The sequence below is a fragment of the Gymnogyps californianus genome, chromosome 10, assembly GCF_018139145.2.
Source record: "Gymnogyps californianus isolate 813 chromosome 10, ASM1813914v2, whole genome shotgun sequence".
Classification (NCBI taxonomy): Eukaryota; Metazoa; Chordata; class Aves; order Accipitriformes; family Cathartidae; genus Gymnogyps; species Gymnogyps californianus.
The window spans coordinates 23,718,478-23,744,837 of NC_059480.1; the positions used below are offsets into that span (position 1 = coordinate 23,718,478).

The following is a 26,360-nucleotide window of genomic DNA, read 5'->3' on the forward strand; positions in this document are numbered from 1 at the left end:
TTTTCTTGTCCTTCTCAATCCCTTAATACCGATGTTCTTCTTAATACCTTGGGAATGAGTGGCATCAGTCCCAGGATCGAGGTTCAAACAAGAACCTCCTATAGGACTGAGGCCGTTTTCTCTTGTGAGCATTGTGCATATACACTAATGGCTGTAGGAGTCAGGGAGCAAACGACTGTAATGAAGAAATGGCTCTAATGAACCACCGTGTTCTTGCACACTGTTGCAGGAGAATCCCAGAGTGTGTTCAGTTGTGTATTTGCAAGAAATAGATGGGCAGAAGGGACCATAAGTGGGATGGGTGCTCTTATATCGCACTGAAGGAGAGAGCAATCTCATACTTGCTGTTCAGAGAAGCAGGATGCATCTATATTACAGCAGCAAATTGAAAAGTTGTGGGTAGAAGATTAGATTTACCAGCCTGAAGAATGCCTCCTGGAATTCAGATACAGTTGTGCCGATAATAGAGCATTAAAATTTGATAGTTCTTGGTTTTATTGAAAGTCTGAATTTACAGCTAGTTACGGAGCGCGCTGTTGACCTGGCAGAGGTGGTGGAGGGCCACCGTGGTGGCTGGCAGAGTGTCCACCAGCATCTCTGTGCTGCAGCCCTTCTCCCTCCCGTGGGTTGGCTCCGGCACCCGGGCGGTCATGATCCGTGGTGGCCCTGCCTTGGGTGGGGGTTGGACCAGATGGAGGTCTCTTCCAACCTATACACTTACATGTTTAAAAAAGAAAAAAGTGAGGGCACTGGTTTTGTCCGTGAAGTCAGCAGGTGTGAGTAACTCTGGCTGAGCAGAGAAAATCTTGTTTTAACTCTGCTGCTTTCTGACCATCCTCATATCTGAGGTGGGTTACCAGATGACATCCCCACCAGCAGGCCCAGGGAGCGGGTAAATTGGGCGGCCAGGCAAACGTCCCATTTCGGCACCATCGGTACTGCGGGATGTGGTGCACGTTCCCCTCATCACCGCTTCACCTGTGGACAATGGCCAACCACTGGGAAACGAAGGGAAGATCTCCATGTCACGCCGAGCACCGTGACCTTTTGCTGGCAGCACCAGCTGGCCACCGGCCGCAGTTCAAGCCGCTGGTGTTTCCCAGGCAGGGCTGGAGGTGGGAGCAGCAGAGCTGACCGGGCACGCCGCATGCCTGCACTCAGCACAGATCATCCCAACTGCTTGCTTCAGAGGGTTTATTATTTTTAGACGAAGCAGGAGACGGGAATGTGTTGAGCTGACTCCTAAGACCTGCCAAAAAAAGAACATCTTTCAGGACTTACTTTAACTTCCAGCCCTGTCTCAACACAAGAGCGATCTACCTGGAATTGATAAGTGGTATTGCGTAGGGTCAATAAGGCTTTTGTAACATATCCATAAGGTATGAAATATATTACATGACTATTAGAGGAAATCTGTCAGGGCAAACATCAGGCTTAAAAAATAAAGCAGGTGTTTTACACCCAGAAAAATCTAAGTACTCGATTTTTAGTACTAGTACTAAGCAAGTCTAAGGTACTTCTCATCGTATAGGGACAAATTACGGCAGCTGTATTTGCATTGGGTTTATTAGTGCTCAGTGCATGGCTGGAAGGCACACAGCCCTCTGGATGAGAAGAGCAGTGGAAAAAGCCAGAATCCTGGTGCAAGGACAGGCAGAGCTGCTGGCTCTTACGTTAGTGGGGTTGGGGTTTTTTCATCTGTGCTTCCCTCAGTTTCATGAATTAAACTGATGAGTTGTTGCATGAGTTGTTGGGTGATGCTCTTCAGCTTTCCGAGACCTGGCGATGCTTTGAAGTGGTCCCAGGTACCGCCGAGAGGTGGGAGCTCTGGGGAGACGCGCAGGCAGCCGGTGTTTGCTGCCTGCCCCGCCGTGTGCCGCAGCCCAGCAGCAACTGCAGGGCAGTTTGTGTGACACGAGGAATGCGAGGCTTCCCCAGGGAGCAGGGCTCGGCATGACGTGCACCTTCAAATATGCTCTTTTATTCTTGGCCCTTGCAACCAGAAGATAAACTCATGACTTACAGGGTAAAGACAAACACCAGAAGCACACCCTTGAGTTATCTTGTGTGACATTATTGCTGTGATGAAGTACCTTGCAAGGATGTTATCGCATCATTTTGCTCCGTTATAAGGACAGCAATAGAGGGCTGAGGAGGGATGCGGCATTTTTGTGTTGCACAGTGAGCTTAATAGGGATAACTCATTTTTTTCCCGGACTGATAAGTTGCATTAAAAGTTTTCAAGACCTGTAAAATTAGGAGTAAATTTAAAATGTCTGGAGTAGAGGTAGCTTTTCTATGTAAAACTTTTTGTGTACTTAATAAGCAAAGCATTTCGAAGTAGTGTTCATGGTAGCCATGATGAACGAGGGACAGAAGAAAAGCCAGGTTTGTAGCGAGAGGTAATGTCTTTTATTAGAACAGCCGGCAGAGCTGGAGAAGCTGCCTGAGCTTTAGGGCATGCTCAGTCCTTTCCTCAGTCTGGAAAAAGACGATAAAAATATTTTAAGCAGACTGCTGACCGTGTTAGGCAGGATCTAAATCGGTGTCCCACAGTGGTGATTCAGTTAGGCTGGGAAAGGCTGGTCTATCTCCATGCAGGATGGATCGGATTTATCTACCTCCATAAGGACATCTGAGATCCTTGGGTCAATGGCTGATGTGAAACCCGCCGAGATCAATTGGAAGGCATTAGCGATCGCTTGGGTTTGGGGACGGAGCGCGGGCAGCCTCATTTATGTCCCTGTCTGGCTGCTCCCACAGAAGACAACTTGCAGGTGTCCCTGGGAGGGGGAGAGCTGGCTCAGCGAGCTTAGCTTTCTCCTTGGCTATCAGTGCTTCGCTTCCATGAGTGAATGTTTTCTGCCAGAAAAATGTTCCCAGCTATTTTTTTTTTTTTTTTTCCACTGGCTTTATGGAAACACTGTGCCTTTCTTCTCTGGCGTCCCAGCTGGTGCCTGCCCTTCCTGCGCATACCAAGTCCTCCCTTCATCACTGATAGGGGCTGCTCAGATGCCCTTGGTCAAAACTGGTTTGCATTAGGGGGAAAAAAAAAAAAAGAATACACTTTTACGCAAATTAAAAGTTTGTTTTTCATGGAAAGGCTTGACTTTGTTTTCATGTAGTTTCTTGGGAGGGAGGGTGGGGGGTGAGTGTGTGCGGCTGAAACCCAGAGCCCATAGGTGCCACTGTGGTGGGACATGTCCCTCAGCCCACGGGGCAGGGGGACGGGCCCCTGGCTCCCCGCAGCACCCTGCCTGTGCCTCCAGAGTGAAATATTCAGAATATTTTTAGTGAAATGTTCCAGGATTTAAATTTTCTTGGGAAATGAATCTGCAGGAAAGTTTTGGGTTGTTTGTTTTTGTTTTTTTTTTTTCTTTTGTTTTGGTTTTTTATGTTGGGGTTTTTTTTAAGCCATCTTTACTTGGTGCCAGCCTGGAATTGAGCATGAAAGCGATGATATGCTTTGTAGCTGAATTTCCTAAAGAAATGAAGCTGCTGCAACTCTCATGGCTATCAGCAAGGCTCCTTCTCTGTCTCCGAGTCAGGGAGATTTCCAGCCTCCTGGCTGATCCCAGCCAGATTTGACAAAAGAGTAGAGGTCTCTGAGACAGGCAGTTCCAGCAGATTTCCCAAGGACAGGTAATCAGAATAAACAAGAGACTGTCCGTGCTGCTGAGGGAACAGCTGCAAACACTAGACTCAGATTATTGAACATCAAAGAATTTATATTTATGAGTGGCAGAAAATAGGTTTCATAAACTGTGGTGCTTGTTTGTCTTTTTAATGAACAGAATCACTCGTTTATAAAAGATGCTTAAAGGACCCTGCGTGCACCACTTATTTAACGGCTTGTAGTGAGCCTTGATGGGAAAGTGACCTAGTTCAAGTCCCCGGAGGCTACTGCAATAAAAATGATTATGAATAAAACTACTTTTGTCACCATATGGCAGTTTCAGGCATTGCACACATACATAGTCTGCAACTGTTTTGTCCAGAAATGGTGAGCTTTCTCTTAAATAAATCTATCTAGCAAAGGCAGAAGAGGAGGGGTTGCCATTATTAGTATTCTTCCCCGCGAACTGGCTGCAAAATCCTTGGTTGCTGGAAAGGGGAGGATGGGTTTTGTTCTGCAGGCTGCCCTGGATAATGTGCTTTGGGGAGCTGAAATCCTCTGATGGAACAGAATCCGTTTTGCAGGTGCAGAGCACTTTACTTTTTCCTTATAAGCCCAAGCAGAGATTTAATTGCTGCTCTTCCAAAGTGCAAAACAAGAGAATGTAATAATTAGAGCTGTCAGGGTGTCCTTTCTTTTATGCTGATGCTGACATTAGCTGGTTTAAAGCCTATTTTTAACCTCTGCAGCGTTGAAGACTTACTGTGTATTTTCAGTCTGGCTTTATTTGTTTCAAACTTTGTAAATTTTAAGTAACATAAACTGGAGGAGGGGGGGAGAAAGAGGAAAAACTGGATGAAAATAGGAAGGAAGGAGGAAAAATGAACCAAATTAAATGAAAAATATGTCGGTAAATCATGTCCACCTTACAGTGAGGTTTTTTTTCTTTTTATGAGCCTGCAAAATTCCCTCTAACTGGAAGCTAAAAAATCTCAAAACACAAAGCACCGAGCACCTGATAAGATAAATATTGTGTTTAATGTACCTTCAGACAGTGCCCTGGATACTGCAGACAGCAAGAGGACCATTTTTCTGCTTAAATAGTCATGGTTTTATCAAACTTCACCCCTGACCCCTCTGGGGATTATCCTGATGAACCAGCAGCAATAACATGACTGATGGAAACCAGGTAGGACGTGCTGTCCTGATTCAGCACTTTGTATATATTGTGTATATGTACACATACATACGTGTGTGTGTATATGTATGTACACAGATAGATATCTGTGTGTGTATATATATGTATGGTAGGTGTTGAGAGTGACCCGCTGCTCCCCTGCAGCTTTACTGGGGTAATGGGGAACCGCTGGTTTTTATTGGAGACTGGAGAAGGCTGAGCTGGCAGAGATGCAACCCATGCAGGGTGCTGAGGACTTTGCGATGATGTAGCGAAGGGTTCCTCCTTGTATTGGATGGATAAACCCGAAGGGCACACTGAAGCTGGGACTTCTGGGGATGTCAGAAATGTCACAGTCCTTTGGGGCTGGTTTAAGTATCTCACTTAAACTGAGGCAGGGGTGGAAGAACAGCAGTGCAGTTGCATGGTCTCAGTCTTGCTAAATTAGTGCCAGAATGGGATGCTCAGACAGTCTCGCCACATGGCTTCACATGTACAGTTTTTTTCTCTATCTGGCATTTAATGATATTTTTTTTTGGTACTTGTCAGTGCTGTCAGCAGTACCTGGAGGCTGCAGGGAGAGGTAGGGATGGTTGGCCGGTGGAGGACTCCTCTTGGACCCATCTGATGGTAGGGTGGACCCTGCCACATCGCTGGGTAGGCGCTCAAATCTTGTGGCTGTAGCTGGAGAATCCCAATGAAGGCAGTGGGAGTCTGCACGGAGGTGTGTGTTAGCCCACCCATTGTTACAGGAGAACACAGAAGGCGGTGTTTGCAGCAGATTTATTATACTTTTTTAGAGTTTCTTGGCATGGATGGCTCGTTCTCCGCTTGCTCTGTCAGTTCCTCGCGGATGGATTAGAGTGTTGTTGTGCCACTGCTCCTGGCCCTTTTCTCACGCAAGGTATTGACATCCAAAATATGGATTTCTAATCCTAAAATTACAACCTGCCCTTTCATAACATGAAATCGGTTAGTTAATCTCCAAATAGTTCCCCAGCCCCTCATTAGTCACTTTGTGCTGTTACGCTCTCAGCAAAACCTTTATCCAGGCGTTAAAGCACGAATGTTAAATACACCCGCTGTTTCGCTAAGCCGGCTCTGAACCTGCAGACCCCAAACGAGGATGGGGTAGCAAAGGATGGAGCTTTCTGCAGATGAAGTGAGCCCCGGTGGGCTCAGTGCTGCCGTGGGGAGTTGGTGGCTTCACCTTCTCCTTCTCAAAGCCTGTCAGTGTGCGTTGTTACACCCGGTGATCCTGACTTTCCCCTTACACGGGGGAAAGCGAGACGTTGGAGTCACTGAGAAGCACTGATGTAAATCTGACCTGAGAACCAGGGTTGAAAACTTCTTCCCATGAGGCTGGCCCAGCTGTAGTTTGTATTTTGTAACCACAGTTAAGCCAGAACCAGGCTCCCTCCATAATGAACTCAGTTACTTGCCCATCGTGAGTGCTGTGTTTCTAGAAGTTCTTGAGTTTTGGTTGGTTTTGTGATTAACTTTTTCTGAAAGAGCAAACTAGGACTGTGCTGTTAAGATTACTGATTTCTTTTATCCCTCCCCCAGTAATCAGGAACAAAATGGGCATTTCTGCAAGCACCAGAACTAATAAACCTGGTTTCCTTTGTATTTATGTCTCTTGGTTGATTGAGTACTTCCCTAATTAAATTAGGATTCTATTATGTCTGCTTATACCTATAGTCTCTCCCTCCCATTACTTTTCTGGCAACATAGAGGCTGCTATAATTGACTGGAGAAAGGGACAGACGGGATTAAAAGCTGTTGGAGATAAACCCCGTGAATGGCTGCGTCCTGCATCCTTCGCCACCCAGCTGCCTGCTTCCATGAAGTTGGTAGAAAATAATTATCTTTCGTGTCTTTGAAGTTAGCTAATAGCGTTAAAACTCACAAGTGCGCACGCATGCATGCACCCACGGGAGTCCAATCTCCAGATCGGCTTGTTCCTGAGGAAGCTGGGATAAAATGGTGGAGGGATGGTATCTTTTTAGTCCAAGCCAAGCACTGAGGATTTTGGGTTGCATGCTTTGCTTCAGAAGGTAAAGAATGTGTACGGTCAGCATGTTAGAGCGTGGCTTGGTAGTTGTCAAATGGCACGGTGCTTTGTGCACTTGTGCTGTAGTAGCGCCGTATGTAAGGGAAGTCGGCTTAAAAGTGAACGCTGGGGTTTTTTTGTGTAAGCACCGGTTTCCCAAATGTGATCTGTATCCAGAAAATCAGGCTGTGCCTTGAAAATCGAGTGCCTGAGCGCCAGGGTAAACCTTACTGATTTTGGGGCAGGCAGGAGGTGGTTGAGGCTGTGTGAAAGCAAAGCTGCTTCCTTGGGAGTGCCACAGCATAGACATCAGCAGGAATGAATAGCGTTTAATAGCCCCCTGGAAGGCGCTTCGTTTGTAAGCCTCACTGCCCTCATCCCCGCCTGAGAAGGGGTGACACCTTCTGAGCAGGAGACCCTCCAAGCTGAGCCTCCTGGGTCTCTCCACGTCGGACCATACGGGGTCCTGATGTGGATTTCGGGAGCCCTTACCCCAAGGAGCGTTGCAAGAGCTTTCAACAGGAGCGTGCCTCATACAAGACTGTGGGAGCTCTGTCCTGTAAGAGGGTTGACAAAGCGAGTTAGTCGGTTGAAGGGTGGCGTGAGATCTTCCGCCGCATGTTACAAAAATCCTGGAATGATTGTCATTCGTGCTGGAAATCAATCTTCAGTCTGAAATGCTGGGTCAGGCTTGGTGGTTTAGAAAAGATGGGAAAATCAAGACTGTGCATGGCAGATCCCCACGTGCATCTAATGATCTGGCTTAAGAGATGGCAGCAATGCTCAATTAGCCTTTTTTTAAAAAAAGAAACAAAAGACAAGGGTGTGGAGACAACTTTAAGACTGCAGTAAAAAGTGAGTTACTTGAGAAATGTGAATCTTTATATTTGCATATATGGTGAGAGGGGGGAATCGCTTAATACTGGTATGGCAGCACAGCCAGGTCCTACAAAAGTAATTGCATAAATGGAAAATGTTCTCAGCCCACCTTTTTGCCCTTTCTTAAAAGTATATATATTCTTCTACAGGATGGAATAATTTTGCAGCCTTGGAATTGCCATTTGTTCATTTGTCATTAACTAAATTAGATGTACTGTTACTTTTCTGAATTTTATTCTGCATGCTTTTAAGTGCTTTTAGTTTTATGTTGTGTCCAGGTGCCACAATCAGAGAAGTATGGATGGGGAAAGGAGAAATCCTCGCGTCAGTCCCATCCCTGCACCCCCGTCGAGACGAAACTGTGGGGTTAGTGGCTTTGACCAAGTCCTCCAGCATCCTTATCAGTTGGAGACCTGGTATCGGATGGATACCTCGCCATCCTTACCAGGACTGCAGTGGAAAAACGAAACGGGGAAAAGCAGGATGTGAGAAGGGGAGGAAAACTGAAAGAATGAAAACGGAGGGGAGAGAGGAGGAAGGCAGTGAGGAGGCAGTGGGGACTCACGGGCCTTTGAAAGCTGGAGACAAGCAGCTGTCGGACAATGCTGCAGGAAGCCTGAACTTGTATTTTTAGGGGCACTTGGTTTTATATTTTACTGTAAATAATGGGTTTGGGGGAGGAGGAGAGAAATGACTGTTCTTCCTGCCGCCTGCTCTGCTAGGCTTTGTTTCACTTCTGTTTTCCTTCCTCCTGACCTCAGTGTTTGCAGAGCAAGAGGTGTTGGCATCCTCCTGCCCCGTCACTCCTGGCACTTGTCCCCAGCTTGACGGAGCATTTCCAGGTGGCACGTGAGCCAGAGAGCCACCATGTACTGTGTGGGGTGGGCAAGGACCCAGCCCGTCTCCTGGAAATCTAGTTTATTCAGTCGGTTGTTTAATAGTGATTTACCAAATCAGCAACTTCTTAACAACCCAGGGCCAGGTTTGCTGTATGTCAGAAGATTTTCCTTTACGTTTCTAAGTAAATGTTTGCATTTCAAGCAGCTCTCAGCTCAGAGCAGAAGAGGAAGGGCTGGTTAATCCAATTTGCATAAAATTGTTCAGGAAAACAGGGTGCTTGTGTTTGGAAGGACAGCTGTATTTTTGACCGGTTCACTAAGCTTTCAGAAGGAGAAATTATTTCAGATTTCCTCAAAGTGATTTCAAGCTGTCCAGGAGTTTCAGGGGAGACCAAGGTCTTCTTTTCTGTTGTCAAATCGAGTGTTTTTCACTTCTTCTTTCTGACTTATTTTTTAGCAGAACTGGGACACATTTACATTAAATCACAACATTGTGCATTACTGATAGTTTTGTTGAGGCAGGTTTTAAGAGCGCTTTTAAAAGACTCTTCACCCATCAGCGTTTAAGACAGGACTACGAGGATGACTTTCATTTATCATCAGCATAAGCCTTTTCAGGAGGGACGGGACCATCGTTTCTGAGCACGTTAAGAGGCTGCTACAGATGGCGTGTCCTGAGCAGGTGTAAGGAGCTTTTCCCAGTCTGCAAGTGTTGCTGAAATCTCTTATTCTTAACAACTATCCTCCACGACCACGAAACCCAACTCCCCGTCAGCCTTTCTTGGAGGGGACAGCCTGGCTTGGCCATCATTCAGGTGAACTTAGCGGTGGCTGATCTCTTCAGATGGCTCTACATCTACACCGAGGCAGTTTATCCCCTCTATATTGCCATTTATCTTCAGGGTAGGTTTTATTTGCTGAGTCCCATTTCGTTCTGCTCCAGCACATTAATGCTTTGAGATCCTGAGGAGACAAGGAAAGATCACAACAGACATTTTAGGGGGGGGTGGGGGACGAATACGGACTAGGTTTATTGAAATCTCTGGCTTTTCTTAATCTGAAAGGTACTGGAAACAGCAGCCTTCAGGGAATGCTTCAGCTCAGGTCTTTCAGAGATGGGTAGGAATTTGGAAATCTGGAGGGAAACAAAATGTGAAAAGCTTAAAAATGAATAAATGAAAAAAGAAGGAGACTTGTAGCACAGGTACCTAGTCCAGTCCAGAGATTTGTGTTTCAGAAGTTTTGATGAGGGCTCATTCTTTTGTCTGAAATTACTCATCTTCCTTCTTTGTTTAAAGCGCTGGAGGCTCACGGCTTGTAGGCAGCGCAGATGAGTTGTTGCTTCTGCAGTCATCTCCTGTGCAGTCGCTGGTGCTGCTGGTATTGCCAATGACTTCACTCCTCGGTCGCATCACCGCTATGAGCATTAACCACAATTATTCACTTGTAATTAAATAGCCAGGATGGATTTGTAATGGCGTTGCGGGCTCTCTGGAGTGAGCTTGGTTGGAGGCAACATCTAGAGAAGTTACGCTGGGATCAGCAAGCCTACCCGAGTGAAAGGCAGGAGCAGGGGGCTGGAAAGGAGGGCCTGAATTAGGGGAAATATCTGTCCTAGGTGTGCTTTTTCCCAGCTAAAAGATTTCTCTCCGCACTTCCATGTTTCATTTGTGAGAATTAGTTTATGCAACTTTTAAATCCCCAAATAGTGGGAAGGGGAGGGAGGAGGTTTAAAGGCCAGACTGGTGGGTCCCAAGCCAAGTGTTGAGGAGCGCTTACATCTATCGTGGGGGGACTTTGAAAGCCATTTTGTTTAGGGACAGTGATGGTGGTACCGTAAACATCTGCAGGTGAGGAGACTGCTACCTCACCCACGCAGAAAGTGGCCCAAAACTTTGCAGTGGTGTTAATCCAATCTGTACTGACCCGAGAGCTGTCAGTCTGAGGAAGAGGTGTGAAGACCCAGTGCTCGGTAGGGTGGCTGGTCCTTGCATCCCACCTGCTTCCCGTTTGCTGTTGTCTCGATTTCCATCAGGAAACGCTTGATTGAGAAGTCTTCCTCCTGCTGTCTTGCCTCTTGAGGGTGATGACCTGAATGCAGACAAGTTGGGCATTGGGAAGGAACAAAAATGATCTGTCCCATTTGTCTTGTTGTCCGTGTCGTCCACTGTCTAATCTTCCATTTTCGTATGATTGAATGGCAGATGGACTTCAGGGGCACATGGGTCTTCTCTACTGTACCCTGAACACGGATTCTCTCTTGCAAGTCTGATACTCGAATGACACTTGGGTCTGACTCTGTTCGGGCACAGCTCTGCAGTACTGGTGACAGAAATGTGCCTCTGCCCATTTGCCTGTGCTGTACTTCGCATGTTAAAAATGTGTGTTCCTATTCAGCATGGACTCATCCTTGTGATACAAAATAAGCCTCTTTTGGAGGAGCTGTTTTGTTCAAAGGGATCTGCGTGCGCTTTTGTGAGGTGAGGGAAGGAACGTCTTTCATCTCTCATGAGGACCCAGGTTGTACAAGTGCACCCTGGAGAATGGGAGAAGATGTAGAGCCACGTGCAGAGGTTTAAGTTCACAGCCTCCCGGTGCCTTTGCTGTAAATGTCCTCTGCTTCTCACAGCACTGCTCCTGTCTCAGCAAGTGCAGCCCTGGCATTTCATTACCCCCTTGGAGTCTCCCAGCTGTCTTCGCCCGCCCAGGAGTCCGCATCAGAGGTTCACCTCTTGCAGAAGCCATCACTGTGAGGAGCGCCAGGACACGCCATCTCTGCCTCATCTCAGCTCTTCACCTGCATCATTACTGAAACAACAAAAAAAAAGGGGCCAGGCACATCTTGCAGCTCCCTTTGGGAAATGTGATGCCTGTGGAAGTATTAGAAATTAAATCCCAGGGTGATATTTCTGTGGCCAGTGTGTCCTGCTGAGCTGCAGTGGCGGGAGGGGTGAGAAATACCAGGCAGTCTGACAAGTTCGTTTTCTGCTCTGAAGGCAAAGGGACAGTTTGCATTTATGATGGTATTTATACAGAAAAACACGTGTGTCAATGGGCTTTGTGTTATTTTTATGGGCATTTTAATGCCGGTTTTAAAGGCTAACAGCACAGTTCGGATTCTGGTTGTTTTTAAGGGCATGCCAGTTTGGTTACAGCTGACATGGTGGTTTAGTGCCTGAAGACCAGGGAGAGCGTGTGGAAAATAGTCTGCTGCCTTCTGCCAGGTAACACGCAGTGCACAGCAGTAAAACCCTCTGTCTGCAAAGGACTGGATTCCTGCTGCCGGTCCCAGGGGAGCGGGGATGCGGGGTGGCTCAGCGCTACCCCTTGCTGCCCGGGATGCTGCCGTCTCCTGCCCTCCCTCCTTCCCTTGGTGGCCCAGGGGGCTTCAACACCCCATTTTGGTGTGGCTCACACCCTGCCTCCTGGCTTCCCCTGGGATAGATCAATAGTAAATGAACGCCTTGGTTATGAGTTGGGTTGTGAGGAGGTGGCTTGGAGGAGAGGGACTTTACTTGGTCTCCGTATGGCAATGCTGCCTTTGATCTGGTAGATGACCTCCTGTCGTCTCCTGAGCCCACTCTGCTTCTCTGTCCGGGCTTGTCACTGCACACTATGCCGGGGAGCGTGGGACTAGCGATGGAGCCCTCGCATCTTCCTCAGCGCTGGTGTCAGCACCAGCCACCTCCGTTCACGTGGTGATGGTCAGGTGGAGGGTGAGGCTGTTGAGGAAAGCAAACGAGATTCATACAAGGCAGCATTTGGGCTGCTGTAAAGGATGGAGAAACTGGAGAGGAGAGCCAGGTCCTAAGCAGTGGTTTGCTGGTGGGTTGCGAGGTGGTTCCCATCTCTTCTCATCTTTTGCGATTGGCTTGAGCTGATCTTGGGATCCCGTTGGGTTTGGGAAAGGACCCTGGAAAGAAAGGTGCCCTGGATTACCCCTCCCCAATCTCCTCTCTGCCTCCAGCTCGGTGTTTCTGATCCCTTCTGCAGGCAGGGGCCCTTGCTCGGTGGTTTCTTTGGAGATGCTGAAGACCAGCCGGTCCTTGTGTCTAAATGGGAGGGAGCCAAGTCTCTTGCATTGACCGCAGCACTGGCACCCTTGCTGGGCTCGCCGGCTGTTTGCATTGAGGGTTTTAATCTGACCCTTGCCAAGTCCTGTGGGAAAATCCTTTCACTCTGTGACAAGGCTTCTCTGATTAAAATCATTAGCAAAAACATAGTTTCCTTGTTTGCAGAGCCACCTCCTCCAGCACTAGAGAGGGCTTCAGTCCTTTGCTCTCATGGGTTGCTCGTTTCCCCTCTGATGCTGCCCAGAAATTAGGTGATAATAACTTCATTTTATCTTTCACCCTTCATGTTTAAGCAAATGTTGCCCTAATCTTCGATAAATGCTGGCAGCTCACTGTATGCCGTTAAGAAACAGTGCTCCGCTGGCAGAGCTATCTGAGGCCAGGGCTGAAGCCTGCAGAAGCCTGAGTCATCTCATAAAGAAGATCAGCTTTTAATTACAATTTCCAGTGCACTTTTTAAGCAGTCTTGTGGAAATGCTGTGTAGGAGCATTTGAATTACAAATGTAAAGAAATTGTGCTTTTTTTTTTTTTTTTTTTTTTTTGGTAAGTCTGCTGGGAAAACAAAAGCCCTCTGCTATAGAAAAAAAAATAATTAAGAATTTATAGAGCGCTATTGTTTGAAGGTGCAAATCAGGGCCCTAATGCAGAGTATGGCTGCATGAGAAACAACTCATTTTATTCTCAAGCATGCTTCTATGTCTAGGCAAGGCTTTGGAGGCTTTTTGCAATATAGCATCGAACATTGCATCATCTTTATGGGGTAGATGCAGTATTATTTTACCCCTTTTATTGGGGGACAAAGTTGAGTGGCAAAGAGCCCGGTCTGTCACCCAAGGTCGAGTGCAGTTGATGGGGATCCAGGAATAGCACCCAGCTGCTCAGCTCGGCCTTGGCCCCGCTTCCCGGGAAATTGGCCCACACCGTGCTTCACCGGCTCCACTTTCCCTCCTCCCTTGGAGTTTAAGACTCCACAGTGTACTTAAAAATCAACATTAACTTAACCAAGCCTGTAATATAAAGGGAATTTATACATCCTGTTAAGTGTATCAAAACTTAGCCCCAGCTGTGGACATTCGAAGGAGCGGGCAAATTGGCAGGTTGGTTTTTTTTCCCTGGAAAAATGTGGGGAGGTCTTTCCCTGCTCCTGTGCATTGGTGGACTTCTATGTATCACCTTTGCCTGCTCAGTTACAGATGCCCAGACTCTGAATACCAAGCAGCAAAACCAAACTGTGGTTTTGTCCTGCGGCCAGCTCTCACTGCTGGGAAAGATCTTGAATTTTTAATACGAATCTGCCTGTAACATGTTGGTGGCTTTTAGTGCTTAGCAAGCATTGATTCTGCTGGGAAAGGGTTAAAAGCCTGCAGTGGCCCCGGAGGGGTGGCATGTTGTCCTGGCTGTAGGGAATGGGGCGAGTGGGTGGCCTGAGCTGCCTTTAAGGTAGGAGCAGGAAGCAGCCGGTCCAGAGGGATTCTTATAAAGCAATATCTTACCATTTTCTTTCTCTTAGTACAGCTGAAATTGCAGGTACATGATGTGATTCGATGCAGTGCCTGGCCTTGGGTCCTTCCTGACATGCCTACAGCATGGCATAGTCCGTGTGGATTAGCTGTGGATGAGGTTTCACACCGAGCCTTTCAGATTTCCACTAAGATCTTTATCCAGTGGAATAAAAGGCCATCACCCCCTGCCCATATGTGTTCTCCCTGCAAAGCTGCAGGCAGCCTCCGAGCTGCCCACGTTCTGGCAGGCGCCCTGCCTGCAGGCAGCTTTTCGGGCTGCTTTGAGAGCTTTTTTGTCTGCTTTGTTTCACTTTTTGCAAATAACAGTGGGTAAAATCCATAGCCTTCAGATGGTTCCTTTAAACTGTACAGCATCGATTTGTGTCTATACGTGCTGTTTCTCTGTAAATAGGACCCTTAATGGCTAGATAGCCCTCCTGCGTTGATAACCATGTCGGGCAGTGGCTGTAGTGCCTGGAGTCCCTTAATTACCAAATAGCGAAGTGCTGCGCTGGTGCTGGGCTGGTCCCTCCTGTCCCCGAGTGCCGAAGGTAGCGGGGACACTCGGTCCTTTCTGGCCTCCTCCCACTCGTTCCTGAGCTGTATTGTTCCCATGCAATCCCTGATACTGGTTTAACCTTCCCCTGCTAATCCCAAGTCCTCCTCTTCTCCTCCCTGCTTTCAAATCCCTGGCTAAAGCCCCCCCCGCCGCGGTTGTGCTGCCTGCTGCGAGGCTAGATGGGGATTGTCTGCGGGGTTCTTTTGCTTTGCGGGGTCTTTCAGGGCTCCCTCCTTTCCTAGAGGAGCCCTCGCACCCCAGTTTCTCCATTTGGCAGAGAAACGAGGACCACTGAGTGCTGGGTGTCCCAGGAGGAAGGTCCTCTGCCAAGCAAGGGCAGCACGGCGTTGCCGTCGGGTGCGGTGGGGTCCATTTTGCAGGTCTGTCGCAGAAGGCAGGGAAAGGCAGTGACCTCACTGCCGTATTTCTTAATAGAAAAGCTTTGCCTAGCCAGTGTAAGGGTAGGAAATTCCTGCTTGAGAGGAGAGGCTTGGAGAGTGAGAAGCTATAAAAGCAATGCAATTTAATCTGCTGATCAACTCTGTTGATCCTAACCTGCAAGGCTGACTTAGAAGGTGAGCCACAGTGGGGCTGTTCGGCAGCAGAGTCGGAAATTCCATCTTTATCCCAGACAAAGCGGCGAATACACGTGTGACATACGTAAAGCAAATACAGGGATAAAGGGTCTACATGTCATTTCTCGGGCTCCCTTTTCCAATAAGCGATTCTAAAATTTTACTACGCAATACCTGACTTGTTTAAAGCAGCGGACAACATGAAAGTCTTGATGTAGCCCTGTACAGCCGAATTAGTATGTATATCACATAGTATTGGTCTAGGCATGGCTGGGTCTTTTAAATCAGTAAAACATAGGCACTGCAAAATGTTATTGACTGCTGACAGTAAGTGACTTGGAGTAGGTTAGGATGGACAGTAAGTTGTCAAGGCTGCTCAGGGCAGACAAAAACCCTGGAGGCAACTCTGGATAAAAGAGTGTGTGATGCCCATCTGCCTTCAAGTATGTGAGGTCTAAAATTGGTATTTGAGCTGACATAGATAGAAACATGCAACACAGGGTCTGCACTATCTTGAGTTACAAAGTCATTGGGCTTAGGGGAGCGCCTCAGCCCTCCGTAGCACTGGATGTGGGGTTACTTATGTCATTCTTACGCTTATTTTCCTAATGCTAAGACCTAAGTCACCCAAAAGATATACGTGAAAGCTTCTGGCACCTGTGGCATTTTGTCGTAAGCCCCATGAAACCGAAGTATCTTTATCAGCTTGCTCTTGTTATTTCTGCCGCTCTGAGACGGGGACTTGGAGTCTTGCTTACGACTGATGAATGTATGAATTGGCTCAGATGCCAGTCAGCCTTGCCACATGGTCAGGAATCAGGATGGCTAGAGCTGAACTGATCCGAGTGCTAGCAGGACTGGAGAGGCTCAAAGAGTGAGGCAGTGGAAGGGTTGTAAGGATGGCTTGCTTAAAAATTGGTTCAAGGTAACTGGACAAATGTTGTGGCTCCTGTTGTGCAGGTTCAGCCATTACCAGCAATGGGACTGGACCTCAGAAGTTCAGCCCAAATTTCTCTGGGATTTGGGGTGTTAGGGTCGGTGCACGGAAGAACTTGGTGGGTTTGTGTTCAGGCTCCTTTCTGCAAGCTGAGAGACGTGGGGCAGGTAGGGGTGAAAGAGGCAAGAGCCCCATTTAACTGCCTTGATAACCACTGCTGAAGTGTCTGGTTATCAAATCTGGAGAGATCCAAGGTGGGACCCCAGGAGCTCATCCTGGGTCATCATGTCTGCAGAGAAACATAGGGCCAGTGGGGGATGTGGGGCAGCATACGCAGCTGTACCGTGCTGTGAGCTGAGATGAAAGAAATACTGCCCTGCAGTTATATGGAGAAACAGAGAGAACGGGAAAAACTTGGGCTGGGAAAGCAGGCTGGGCTGCTCAGTCAGCTTGGGTAATTCACATGGACATGGACACGGTCGTTTTATGCCATTGGCAATTCAATGAAATGCAATGGAAGCCCTTCATGGAAAACCATCGACAGCCATAGAGTTAAATTTCCTGGATTAAACGGTCGGGAAATCACCAAGAATAGATTTGAGCTTTCCTTCATACTCAGTTTTCCTCACACAGGGACAAAAAACATAAAATAAAAATATCTCAATCAGCTTTAGATAACGGATACTTCCGTGTTACCTGGCTCCCCCGTGACTGCCTCCTGCCGCCCGTGCCGTCCGTCCCTGCTGCCGGAGAGGATGCTGAGCACTAAGGTTCACGGGAGGTGGTTCTTCCTGCTGTTTGTTGGTTGAACAACCACCTTGCACTTTACATGCCACCTCCAAAATTGGATCTTGCTACTATGAAACTAGAGCCGAAGTCAAGCAGATGGCACTGAAGAGGTGTTTCAAGAAACCACATTTCCATCAGCATGTGTAGTGTTTTTTCCACAAAGGCCATTTTTTTTAAACTGAGCTGCAGTTTGCGAGACAGTTACTGATTTGGGGCATGGATTAAAGAGCAGGTGAAACTTCACATGTTGAAATGTAGCTGTTTAATGCGTGGCACAGATAAATGGGGTACCAAAAGCCTGAGGAGACTGAGGGGTACCTATGTCTGTCTGGTGTTCTGGGATGAATTGCCATGGGAGCCAGCAGCACACATTTGCAGGTATTAAGCCCTGTCAGCCCTGCAGCAGGGAGCACATTAGGAGCAATCTGTTTTGAAGGGACCGTTTTTTCTACAAATACAGAAGAAACGGCAGCAGCAGCCCTGCCAAAGCACATTGCATGATGGAGACCTTGCTGGTGCCCCTGAGCTCTGGACACAGCGGCTCGCTCTCATCCCGAAGAATATGGTCTGAGGTCATGAGCAGCCCCCGTAATTACAGGGAAGGGCTTAGAGAGCTCCTTGGTGCCCTGGGACGTCCGTTCCTGTATGCTGCGCAGAGCCGCCTTCACCTCTGATGGGAACTGGTGCCCTGAAGCTGGTGGGCTCATCCTGGAGTTTGGGTTTGAACGCTGAAACTGGTGTGGTTGTGGCCACGATAAAGCCAAGGTGCCCTGGGACCACGCAGAAACGGTTAGCTGTGGGGCAAACTGGGTTGCATACAGCAAAAGCACATGGAAATCGGGGTCTGCCTGGTGTTTGCAGATGCGTAAAGCTCCCTGCTGCAGTCCAGACCTGGCCAGGTTTGTGGTGGTCCCCCGCTACATGTCAAGCAGGAAGGGTCTGGAGGAAGGTGTCAGCCAGGGGGATAGCCTGGCCCATCAGAGGAGGCTGTGTCTTTCTTGGACCACCCTCGAGAGCCAAGCGTCTCCCTTTAGAGGACCGGGTGGCCCTGGCACACGTGGGCAGCGCCGTTCCCCCCACGGCTCAGTGCTTCCCGCTGGAAGGAGCAACCTGGTGCTGCTATCAGAGACGTGGCCTGTGTGAAGGGGTGCCTTGTGGGTCTCCTGAACGGAGATTTAATTTTAGTTATGAATACTGCAGTGTTGAATAGGCAGTGATGTGAAACAGAAGCACAGTGGGGGTGTTAAAGGGTGGTAATAACATGGCTGTCATGAACTAATGTTATTGGGAACAGACTGTACTGCCTTCTTTTAGCTGCAAAAATGTGCACTTGCAGAGAAGCAGAGGAGCCGGGGGCAAAGGGAGGACGGGCCGTGCGGGAGGGGAAGGAGCACCCCCAGGGACCGGCCGCTGCCCTCCCTGCCCTGGGGGGCTGCAGGCAATGGCCTGCTCCCCTTGGCAGAGCGCCGTGGAGATTGCCCCTGTGCTGGGAGCTGCCATGTCGGACCTGAGTGTGCTGGGGGTGCCGGAGCAAAGAGCGAAGCTCGCAGAGGGCCTGAGAAAGTTGCAAGGGGTCCAGTAGTACCTGGCAGCATCCCTTTCCTCCTCCATCCCACTGGTGCTCCTTTGAATCCTGCTGCCTTCAGTGTGGGACCAGCTCTGGGAATGTTTTCCCAAGGCACTGTTTGTCCTTCTGTTTCTTTATACATTGCTCTTTGTCAGGAACATCTCTGCTTAGTCCTTTGGTGCCTCAGGTTTCCATAGGCTGCTCCTTAAACCCATTTTCGGTGTATTTGCTGTCTGTTGTTGATCTCTATCTCTGTCTGCTCTGTGCTGTTATGCTCGGTCCACTCATCTTCCAGCCTAGACCTGCTTTTTTTGAGGCTTTGACCTCCCTTTAGGAGAGCAGTGTTGGTTCCTGTGTCCTGGGAAAGCCCTGCCAGATGCAGAAACATGTTGAAATCTGGTCTGCTGCAAGGTTTCCTGTGACCGTGAAGCGCAGCTCTTCAAAACCTACAGCTTCAAACACTTGTGGACAAAATCTGTGCACAGTCCTTTGTGTGAGCGTGAAGCCAATACACAACTCCCCATTGCCAGTTTGCTGGCGTTAAATGTTGGTGATGCAGTGAAGAGGGGGGAAAGTGCTTTCTACCAGTAGTTTTCCCTGGGTGGGAATTAGAAAGGGGTGCAAGCCACATGTAGAGGAACTGTGTACAGAAACTTCTGGAAGGATTTGGGATCTCTGATGCTGGTTTAGGACCTCTTACACCAATGGTTTTATCCATGGAAGAGGGAGACCTCTCAGTTCTTCCTGAGCTGGAGGAGGGCTGGTGTCTCCAGCCTCCTTTGAACTACAAGAGGGATATGGGACGGCTTAAGTACAAGCATTGGTGTAAGCGATGTATTTCCCTTATATATAAGGGAATATAAGAGTATAGTCTTGCTCACCTATGTGCTATAGTGAGTGTTATTTCTGGAGATGAATAATATGCTAATTTAACAATTTAGCTTGTTAATCTAATAATCCTGCCTCCTTTACTTAACGTCAGATCTATTGTGGAGCTGCAGTAATGGAATTGCAGCTCTCCCAGCTGCACGGCCCCGATCAGAGCTTGGATTGATACAGAGGATTAGAAATATTTCAGTCCAAAGGTCGGCTTTGTTCGGTCAACACAGAGCATTAGCTTGGCTCTGTGCAATTAGAGATGTCTGTGCTGGGAGAGGATTTATGCCTGTCCAAGGGGAAGCTCTGGTTGTTCAATCCAAACTGAAGTATTAATAAAAATGCCCAGCTGAGGAGAACTAAAAAAAAAAAATAATCCACTTTATTTTTGTTTCTCTTCGAGTTTTTTTGAATGTTTTCCAGCATTTTATTTTTTAAGATGTTGGAAAAGATGACAGATGCAAGGGAGGATCGGCTGTGAGTGTATTTTGTGCTTGTCCTGCTCAGTGAAGATCTTCTGCTCTCCAGAAGCAGCCCAAGGGGTGGCAGCAGGTTGGCCAGAGGTAAAGAGCCGTGCTCGAGCGAGCAACCAGCTTTCTGCAGGAGAGCTCAGGAGGACAGAGGAGCAACTCTGGAAACGTCACCTGGCCAGCAAATGAGATGTCAAGTGATTGGATCCACCTTTTTATCTTTTTCATAGATTTTTCCATTTCTGGTGTCAAAGCATTGGAGTTTCAGGCATGCCGTGTATATGGGAGGATGCCGTTTGCAGAGAGCGTGTTGAAGCCTGTGGGGAACAGAGAGTGTTTTAGGTAGCCCCATAAGCAGCTGGAGTTTGCCCTAAGTGGAAGGGAACTGCATCAAGTCAGTCGTGTCCTTTAGTGGGGCAGTGGGGTCCCTCTGAAGCTCTCGCAAAGCTGTTTGTGAACCCAAGAAATGATGGAGAGGTGGCAACGTGTGCTGTTGGAGGGAAATGCGCTGCCGTCGTGGTCGTGCTATATCTCTCAAAAAGGACAGCACAAGCTCCCGCTGCAAAGGGCAGAGGTTTTGCTGCAGGGTTTGGCTGAAAGGCAGCGAGATGGGGCTGAGTCCCTGGCCAGGGTGAGGACCCGGTCCCCAGTCTGCAGGGTTGTCCTGAGTCCCCACTGGCTTGAAATCCCCCTGCCAGTAGCTGGGGTTAAGTGCAGGCAGGAACGATAAGGTTTGGCTCGTGATCGCTCTGTTTTAATCAAACAGATACTTTACTCTTTGTTAAAATAAACATTTTTCCCCATCCTATTATATGACTCATTTTTTCTTATGCTGACCTGATATTTAGAGTATCTGATGTTTTAATTACCTTCTCAGAGACATGGATTTATTTCAGATATGTTTGAAGAGATGTGTAAACCAAGTGCAAAGCTAGAGTACATAATTTATAAAACAGCTTCTTTTGGAGATGGCTGAATTTTCACACTAGGATAAGCCTGTTTTTCCATCAACAAGTATTTTAGCCCCTTAAACTGGGGGTGGGGGGACACCCTCAAGATTGTTTTCAATGGGAAATGAAGTACGTAAACATGCTTATACTCTGTAAAAGCTGAGAACAAATCACACCGGGTGCTATAAAATGGTCTAATTTACTGCAAGATGGCAGTTGAGGTGCACAGCTCCTGTTGGAAGGCAAAGTTCCCTCTCCCAGGAAAAATTGGATGCAATTTTTGGTGCATTAGTGCTAAAGTGCCTTCATGCTAAAAATCTTGGACCGAGGCCCTGAATTGCCTTGAACTACAGGAAAGCAAGGAACTGGCAGGACTTGGACCAGGGACCTGCGTGAAGTTCTGGCCCACCCCAGGAGAGCTCCGCTGCAGAAGGTCTGGGATGCAGAAATGGAGTCCGGAGTAGATGAGACTCACCAGTGAACACGTTGACGGTGTGCCTGCAGAAGTAGGGCTTGACAAAGAGTTTGTCGTAGGTAGCACATATCAAAAATGATATATTAACGTAGAAAAACGAACTGATGATTTCTCACCTGGCAAAATCTCTGGTGTCCCACGCCGTTCCTGTTGTGGGAAGAATTTGTGTGTGCTGGAGTTGGTGGTGTCGAGGATGTGTTGTCTAATGGCATGGTTTAGAGGCAGGAGTTGGCCAGTAGAAAGGGCAGTTGTTGGGTTGCTGGCATCAGCTTGGTATTTTAACTGCAACAAAAATGGAATGGAAAAAAATTAGTTGGGAGGCTTCTGTCCTGCTAAAGTGGTAATATTCAGACTTTTATGAGACTTTTTGTTATTTGTCTCAGTTTACTGAGATTTCTGTATGAAACGGGGTGTTCCTTGGGTTATACTTTCTCAGCAGTGAGGGGTGGCGTTGTGGTCTGGTCCCAGCAAGGCTGTCCGTGTCAAAATTTCTGCAGTGCCTTGCAAGAGCACCCTAATCCCACTTGTTTTAATATATACATGTTACATGACTAAGGGCTTTGCAAAATGGCTGGATCCCAAGTGTTTTGCTTTAAAGTATCAGACATGCAACAGGGTTACTCCATTAAATGCCTGCTGTGGGGATTATGTATATATGGGGGGTTGGAGGCTGGGTGCCCTGTCTGGGAGGTTTAAGAGATGATGCTCTGCCCAGCTGAAGGAAATGGGAGCTCTGCCTTTCTCAAGAGAGTGACAATTCTGGTTGTGTCCCACTGGTTGCAGCAGGTGGTGGGTCATGTATTTTGTTGAATGAGTAGGAGCAGACAGCAGAAGTTAAGTAAATATGGTGGGATACGTTTCTGGGTACAGAAATTGCAGATTTTGCTTAAAGGTGGAATCCATGCTTGTGCAAGCAAAATTTTAAAAAGCAGCAATCAATGATCTTCTTTCTGTCCTTAGAATGTGGACTTGAATTCTGGGCCAGGATATGCAGGTTTTGTGTACAAAGGCTGATATTGAGGCCAGGGTTTAATTATTTAGTAAATATAATGCCTGAATGCATCAATTGATGTTCAAAAACGTTTACCAATGTTCCCGTCGTTTGCCAGTCCATTACGCTTTATGGAGTGTGAGGACCACAACCTTTGAAGAAAAACTTGTGGTGCCTGCTTCATTTGCAGAAATTAGTCTTAATACTTGACATTATCAAGTTAGTGATAGTTGATATAACATTTTGAGAGTAATTAGGAGCATGAATTTATGCTCAGATGGATGTTTAAAAACTGTGGCAGCTTTGAAGTTCATGCTTGAATAATCTTGAGGCTGAAATGTGGGTTTATACCCAAGTGAACCTTGACAGCGAATCTGGAGAGGGGAAAAAAGCTTTAGTAGCTCCCATTTCCTCTTATTTGTTTTACGCTGTCGCGGCCATCACGGTGTCTGTAACAGTGCCGAATTTGTGAAGATGAAAGCAGATCGAGCAGTTCAGCCAGGATGTGGTGTAGCCAGAGACACAACCTGCTTCGGGGAAAGGAGCAGAGAGATGTTGGAGGATATTTGTGTATTTGAGACCCCCAGGAGCTGTACCCCAGGTGATGCTGGCAGTGGTCCTTCAAACCTTGCGGTGCTTACTGTGAACAGTCAACATGGGGCAATGAAAGTGCCTCCTGGAGATCTCCGTCCTCTCCTTGAACTTCTGGGGGTGTTCAGTCGCCACCCTGTGTGAGCGGGGAGGGAGAGGTGGGTAAACCCATGCTTCTGTCCAAAGCAAAGGCGATGCCATGCAGGAGTTTGAGCCCTGCGGCAGGATGGGGCTGGTGGTGGGATGGTGGGATGTTGTGGCAGCTTGGGCTTTGGGAAGATGCTGGTCCTCTTACATCTCCCGCTCTTATGTACGAGCAGCTGGAAGCAGCTCACCCACCACCGACGAGTGGAAAAATCCCCAACAATGCCAGGAGACAAAGAAGGCGAGAAGACAGAATGTTACGGATCGCTAAAGAGCAGATCAGCTCCTTTTCCGCAGGCAGACAGACGACCGAGGGCTGTTGGCATAGATTATTAAGCAGGCAGGAGGCGAGGAGGGCGCGGGGAGCAAGAGTGGCTGCAATGATTGCTGCTCCCCTCTGCCTTCCTTTGCTCCTGTTGCCAAAAATGTTGGTGGTGGTGTGATCTGAAGGCTCAGAAGTGACTGCCTTACCCTGGAAGGGTCTCATCCTCCTGAAGGCTTTGCCTCCGGGCAGCTGCACCCTCTCTAGCATCCCCAGGGCAAGCTCCCAAGCACAGGGGCACCAAAAAGGAGGAATTTTGAAAAAGCAGAGAATTTCTGTTCAAATTCTGTGTAGGCCCCTGCAGTCTTACCTGTTTTGACCCACATCTTTACTGTTGGGGGAACAGAGGTGACCCCAGGAGCAGGTGTTGGGCTCGGTCGTTGTGTGGTTTTGTAGTGGAGGCCTCTGCTCTGGTGTTGGTTTAAAGGAAAAAGCGAACAAGTTTTGATGTGTGGAGGGCACGCAGGAGGTAAAAGCATAGTGCAACAGGGGCTTTCTGGTGCTTTTCTTGGTCTGGCTACCCCAATCCCATTTGTAGCTTCTTAACAGCAGTGCAGGGTTCACACTGGAGAATTTAGCGCTTGCCACGCATTAATTAACAATTTCAGCTTGCCTTGGCTTTGGCAAAAATGGCTCCGCTGCCTGGTCCAGCTGGATACTTTGGAAAGGCTGCAGGGGCACAGGCACGCACTTCTGCACAGCCCATGTGCAGGAGGTGGTTGGTGGCTAGTGCCATCAAAAGGGCTTGTTGCTGCCGTGACATCTTTTAATGTGTGCAGGTCAGATGCTAATTTTATTCCTGTATTGTATCTATCACTTGCAGTTCTCAGTGTCTCCCTCCAGCCTGTCTGTATCTGTATTGTAAACCCAAGAATGCCTGCAGTAGGGTGAAAATCAACTGGTTTTTCTAAACTATATATGATGGTTTCACTGTAAGTATCAATGCTGAGCACTAGGTATGTTGAATTAAAAGGGACTGTTCACTGGTGAGGAAACACACGGTTTCACTGGACTGAGGTCGAAATCTGCCGGGGTGAAGCTCAACAATCCATCACTGCAAACAAACTATACGAAAAGCAAATCTTTGTTATAAGATCCCATACTTATTGGTTCTACTTTGTCTGATTTTTGCATGACTAAGTGTTCCTCATGGCTTCCATTAACACACGTTTCAAAGCGGTTTATTTTGTTTTGGTCAATGCTTACACAATGTTAAGTTCTTACCTTTATCTGTAAATATTTGGGAGGTGGCAGATCCCTGGGAGAAGGATGGTGTGGGCACGTAGGGCTCCTTTTCCCCTTGGCTGGTACCAGAGGTAGGCAGCAGCACTCCACCGCAGCAAGGGTGGGGCATTGCCTTAAAATACAAAATGAGGTGGTGATACGTCAGATGAAGACGAGTATAACGAGCAAATACATGGCTTGAAGTGCCTCGTCTCCCTCCTCTATTTCATGGAAGATGCAGCATGCCATGGTTGTGTCCAAGCGCATCCCCTGCTAGTGCTCTGTTGGCTTTAATTAAAGAGTCGGTACGCGTGGGGCCTTCCTGGCCAAGCAAACAAGGATGAATTTAGGAAGGGGAGGATTTGTTTTTGCAGATCATGCTGTCTAAATAGATGGTGTCTAGCGATGCGCCCCTCCTTCCCGACGACCGCACCCGGGGGATGCTTCAGCCGCAGCCCGGAGCTGCTGGGCTGCGCTTTATTATTTTTTATGTTGCACATTTTAAAATAAAGCTCTTTTTCCGTTGTTAGAACATGCGGTTGCTCAGGACATATAAATTGTGTTAATAAATGAGCGAGGAGCCCTGGTGGGTGAATTGGCTTCCTGGTGAAGTCATAAATTTGGAGAGGATGATGCCGCCTTGCTCTGCGGCCGGCGCGTGGGTTTGCTCTCCCGCGCCGTGCCTGGAAACCCGAGGGGCTGGGGAGAGGTCCCCATGTCTGGTAATTTGGGGTTCTTGCTGGAGGCGAGGTGGTGTGAAAGACCATCTCTAACCTGCAGGAGGGCTGGGAAACCTGGGCATAAACCCCAGCTCATCAACAAGCATGCTGGTGGGAGGGCTGGAGCAGCCTGCAATTTAGGAAAAGCTCGTATTTTTTCCTGTTTCTGCCATGCTGCAGCTTGACCCCTCTCAGCCTCTGCTCCTTGTTGTATCCTTGGCATGTTAATTATCAAGGCTGCAGGGCAGGAGCTGCCGTTCCCTGTGTGTCCTCCACGCCGTATCTCATGTGATGGAACAGCCTTGGGCTGCTCCTGTAGTAAGAAGTGATGGGGGAACAGGGATGCTTCCCTTTGCCTCCCAGCTTCCCTGCTGGGATCGGCGGTTGCTGGTTTTCCTGGAGAAGAAGCATCTTTTCCTCTGATTCTGCCTGGTTTGTAAGCAGAGCATGTGCCCTCAAATGGAGAGGGGGAAATGAATTGGTATGAGCAATTTTGATATGATGTGGGGTGATCCGTTCCTCGGGAGAGGAGGAAAGGCTGGGAATTGGCTTGCTTGATAGCAGTCGCGTTGGGTTTAAGACCCCATCAACAGTTTGGGCTCTTATAGTTTTCCCCATCACTTCCAGGCATTTTTCCATTAGGATTAATGTAGTCGAGCACTATGCAACAAGCAGTTCATTGCAGTGATTTGCTAATTTGTCAGTTGCTGAGAACCGAAGAGGCCATATGTGTCAAGGGGCTTGTTTCCACGCTGGCTCTCGAGCATCTCCTCTGGATGCACGCTCCCCGCTTGTGCCAGCGCTGAAAATGGGGTCGCTGCCACAGCCAAGAAGCAAATCTGATTTTAAAAATGTCTCTAGCCTGCTAACCGAGGCTTTGGCAAAATAAATAAATTAGTGGACAGAGTGTATAATGGTGCCCTGCAGGCTGGGAGTCCCTGGTGTGTCCCCAGGTCAGTGGGAGCTGGGGCTCGGACACAAGGGGACCGAAGTCAGTGCCATGTGGGTACCCCAGCCAGCACATTTCCATC

The 26,360-nt window shown here is 48.1% G+C and overlaps 1 protein-coding gene across 3 annotated transcripts in view; it reads left to right on the forward strand.

Moving 5' to 3' along the window:
* TNIK (TRAF2 and NCK interacting kinase) overlaps positions 1-26,360 on the forward strand; it is a 166,440-nt gene that overhangs the window by 62,162 nt on the left and 77,918 nt on the right. The gene's annotated exons all lie outside the window — the stretch shown is intronic.